We start from the raw sequence: 5,265 nt of genomic DNA on the forward strand, positions 1-5,265 counted from the left end.
CATCATTGATATTAACAGTAACAACCCCGGCCATAGCGGAGTAGCCCGAGCAGATAAGATGATGTCATGTATAATCCTTAATAGTCATGGTGATACCAGCAATAACAGCATCACAGCATCGGAGACAGATCGATAGATAGATCTATATACAGATATATGTATATCTGTATTTTGTTATGGCTAATATCCTCTGATTCCCATTAATATTAATATAGTTATCTATCAATTGTATGTTAATTATATAGTTAACATATACCCATTAATTATATGCACACTAAATTTATATAAATTAATAGTAATGCATGCATATATTAGTGATATAGCACATTAATTGCAATTAATATTAACTATAATATTAATACATTGATGTATTAATTATATATTATATTAATTATGTAATTACTGTATAGTGTGTGCATTTTATATATAAATATATATGTATCAGCCATAATAGGAACACACACACACAGACACACACATAAAATATTGGCTACTGTTATTCTGTAGTTACCAATATTACCATTAGCATTAATCATTTATATATACACTTTGCACGTATATTCTCTATATTAATATATGTACTTTGCTATATAAATGTATATATATACTTTGCACATATATATTAATTATTAATCATTATATATAGTGATTAATAATATATGTGCAAAGTATATATTATGTAGACTGTGCAAAGTGCAATATATGTGTAAAGTATATATTATATAATGATTAATAAATAATATACATAACGATTAATAATTACATCTATATATTACCATTAATATAATACATTATTATTAACAGGAATAATAGGATATTAGCAATAACAGAATAGCAATAATAATAATAGCATGTAGTGATATTTTACTGGGCTTATTATTATTGTTCTTAGAATTACTACTCCTAGTACTCGTTTATTGAGGCTTGTACAGGTCAAGCTGCATGGCCCAGCCGTGGTCGCAGGCCCGTTGGCAGAGGTCTTGTGACAGGTTGGCGGAGGAAGCAGAAGGATCCCCTTGCTCCCAGCCGCGCTCCCTCAGACCAAGGCAGCCGCGCTTGGCAGCGCCGTGCAGGGAGGAGTGCGCAGTGCAGCGCCCGCTGTCCAGATAAAGGATTGTGTCCTAGAGCTGACTGCAGGCACGGTCGTCTCGCCCACGTAGAGCCAAAGGCAAAGGTGGGGGTAAAATGAGGCTCCCGGGGTTTCAAGAGGCCCAATTCTTTTACAGGCATTAAACTTTGGTATTGGTGGGTAACATTTCTTAAAAATGCAAGACGCAGTTGTACGGCAGGGGAATGGGGGGGGTGTTCTTTTTTTTTTTGGATCTGTCAGGAAATGGCGTTTCCCCCCACCAAAAAGTGTCTGTTTTCATTGATATGTTTCTTTAAAAGCTTTGAGGTGTTGGTAGAACATTTTTGTTTGATTATTGTTTTATTTTATTTTTTTATTTTATTTAAAGTTGAACAAATCGAGGTGCTGGAATTTCCAGGATGTCAGGAAAAATCTTGCACAGTACCCAACGCTTCCGTTTTGTTGAAGTGTATCCATTTGCTATTTTGAAAAAAGATAAGCCATGACCAATTATTCGCTATTCTTTGAAGTTTTCTTTTTTTATCCTTTTTTTTTTTTGCTTTGCTGTTTCCTTTTTAAATGGGATATTTAAGTTCCTTTTTCACTGAGCGGGTTGACTTACATAATAAATAAATAATGCAGTGACCAAAAAGCTGAATTATCAAATAGCATTTGCCTGTGAACTATAATCGCAGTCCATAGCAGCAAAATAGTGTGTACAGTGAATATGTACCACTACAGTGAGTTTGAATAATGCATCTATTGATGATTCACTTAAAACTCTTGTTATAGTGGTGCCATAACAATTTTACAAATAAGATATAAAGTAATATTACATTTATCATCCATGTGAGATGTTGTTGCCATAGCTTGTTGTCAAAGACCACCTTCATTTGATTGAATTATATTGATCATATAATCATTCATTAGAGCAGTCTTTTGAAATATGTTACGATATTCCCTCCATTTGCATAAAACTTCTAAGAAGATAGGAAAGGTTTATCACATGGATGATAGGGTGATGTTCTCTTATTTGGGAAAAAAGAGATTTGGCTTTTTTTTTGTGGAAAGTAATAGCGAAAAAAGAGCAGGCTCAGAGCTTTTTGCTTCAGTACATAGCAAATGGCAATGTTGGTTTTACCATGAGTTATGGCCCTTGGCCAGTTTCAACTCAATTTATATTTACCTGACAGGCAGGGAAATCTTTTACAGCTGAATCATTTTAAACTTTCATTTGGCACTGCTGAAAAATTTAAAGCTTCACTATGGAAATTAAATCCCTCTTGCTTATTTTGAAGCCATCAGCTTGCTGTTGGAGTCTGTCTGTTTAGTCTTCCTATCCCAACATGCATACATTTTTAATTAACCTTTCATAGTTCTGTTTTTAAAGTGAGTTAACGTACGCTTTAAAAATGCCACTTTTGTGGCTAATACTAAAACATTTTAAACTCATTTTTGTAGCTTCTGAAATTTGGGCATTTTATTTGGTAGGATAATATCTATGACAACCAGCTTTATAGAACTGTTATTTTGAGGTCTGTTGGCTCTCTCTAGTTTCCCCACCTATGGTGGTGATGTAAGAGATTTAATGCCTGCGGATTGGAAACTGTGCATTGACATAATCTGCTAATTTGAGACAGAATTATTCAGAGAAGACAGATTTTAAAAGTTAATTTCAGCCTAAAGAGTACAAAGTAAGGGCTCAGTCGGACTGCTGTTTTCTTCAGCTGAAGCAAAACTGAAGGAAGAAAGCACCTTATGGAACCGCTCTCTCCTGTGTTAAGGGAATTTGGCACAATTCAGCCGATAGAAATCTGCTCTAAAACTGGTTTAACCAGCAGAGACTTACCCTAGTGTGGTGAGGTCCTTGTGTGAAATACAACATTCAAAGTTGGTTCTGCCCCTCCATCGTTGACATTATATATCTAGACTTCCAAAAGGCTTTTGATCTAGTATCCCACGATATCCTTGTGGAAAAATTGGAGGCTTAACTGCTCAACAGTTCAGTGGGTGGAAAATGGGCTGCATGGTAGGACCCAGAGAGATCTTGCGAACGGATCTGTGTTGTCCTGGTGAGAAGTGGCCAGTGGTGTCTGTCAGGGGTCCATCCTTGGACTGGAGCTTTTCAGCGTCTTTATCAATGATTTGGATGTGGGGGTGAAAAGCTTGCTGGCCAAGTTTGCAGATGACACCAAGTTCATAGATTCATAGATTAGACAGTGGGAAGGGACCCAATGAATCATCGTGTCCGACCCCCTACCCCTGGCAGGAAAGAGGACCGAGGTCAGACGACCCTGGCCAGGTGATTGTCAAGCCTCCTCTTGAAGACCTCCAAGTTAGGTGACAGCCCCACCTCTCCTGGAAGCCCATTCCAGACTCTGGCCACCCTTATTGTAAAAAAAATTCTTCCTAATGTCTAACTTAAATCTACTGTCCTCCAGTTTGCACCCATTATTCCTAGTTACTCCCTGGGGCGCTCTGGTAAACAGGGCATCTCCAATTCCCTGCTGCCCTCCCCTGATAAATTTATGGGCGGCTACAAGGTCACCCCTCAGCCATCTTTTGTATAGGCTGAAGAGATCCAGATCTCTCAACCTCTCCTTGTAGGGTCTTTCACGGACACCACTAATCATGTGTGTGGCCTTCCTGTGAACCCTCTCTAGATCCTCCGTGTCCCTCTTGAAGTGCGGCGCCCAAAACTGGACACACTACTCCGACTGCGGCCTGACTAGTGCTGCTTAGAGGGGGAGCATCGCCTCCCTTGATCTGTTGGTCATGAATCCACCAATACACGACAAGGTGCGATTGGCTTTGTTGATGGCCTCGTTGCACTGCCGGCTCATGTTCATCTTGGAGTCAGCTATGACTCCAAGATCTCTCTCAGCCTCTGAGCTGCTGAGGAGGACATCCCCCAACCTGTAGATGTGCTGGGGATTCCTCCTTCCTAGGTGGAATTACATTTATCTTTGTTGAATTGCATCCTTTTACTTTCTGCTTATTGATCTAACCTGCCCAGGTCAGCCTGTAACTGCTCCCTGCCCTCTGGTGTATTCACTTTGTCCCATAATTTGGTATCATCTGCAGACTTGGAGAGGGTGCTCAACACACCCTCATCCAAATCACTGATGAAGATATTAAATAATACCGGCCCAAGGACCGAACCCTGTGGGACCCTACTGCCCAGCTCCTTCCAGGTTGAAAATGACCCATCCATCACCACTCTCTGGGTGCAGTCCCTAAGCCAGTTGGTCACCCACCTGACTGTGTTGGTGTCCACTCCACTGCCCGTTAGCTTCCTTATGAGAATAGGATGCGAAACTGTGTCGAAGGCCTTCCTAAAATCCAGGTAGATGACATCGGCCTCCGCTCTTGTGTCAAGGCAGTGTGTGACCTGGTCATAAAAGGCTATAAGGTTTGTATAGTATATAAGTTATGGGGGAGCATGGCCAAGCTGGAAGATAGGTTGCAAATACAGGTGGGCCTGAACAGGCTGGAGAGTTGGGTGGACTGGAACCAGATGAAGTTCAACACTCACAAGTGTAAGATGCTCCATCTGGGGGCAAGCAATCCCCAACATACCTACAGGCTTGGTGGTGACAATTTGACTTGCACCATAGCCAAAAGGGACCTGGGGTAGTGACTGACCATCGCATGAACATGAGCCGGCAGTGCGATGCTGTGGCCAGCAGGGCAAACAACACGCTGGCATGCATTAACTGTTGCATCTCATGCAAAACTAAGGATGTGATTCTCCCACTGTACTCTGCAATGGTGAGACGGCAGCTGGAGTACTGCATCCACTTCTGGGCATCGCACTTCAACAAGGACGTGGAAAAACTTGAGAGAGTCCAGAGAAGAGCCACCTGTAAGATCAGGGACTTGCAAGACAAGCCAGACGAGGACAGGCTGAGGGACCTGGGCCTCTTCAGCCTACAGAAATGAAGGCTGAGAGGGGACTTGGTAGCAGCTTACTGCTACATCAGGGGAGTACGTCTAGGGCTCAGCAAACAGGTGTTCACTAGAGCACCCCTGGGGAAGACCAGGAGCAATGGATACAAACTCCTGGAAGGCCACTTCAGGCTCAAGTCCAGGAAAAATCCTTCAGTCAGGGTGTCCAGACTATGGAATAGACTCCTATCAGTGGCGGTGCAGTCATCTACCCTGGAAATCTTCAAAAGGAGACTGGACAGTCATTT

The sequence above is a fragment of the Gavialis gangeticus genome, unplaced genomic scaffold (assembly GCF_001723915.1).
Source record: "Gavialis gangeticus isolate Ggan-Ray unplaced genomic scaffold, GavGan_comp1, whole genome shotgun sequence".
In the NCBI taxonomy this organism is placed as follows: domain Eukaryota; kingdom Metazoa; phylum Chordata; order Crocodylia; family Gavialidae; genus Gavialis; species Gavialis gangeticus.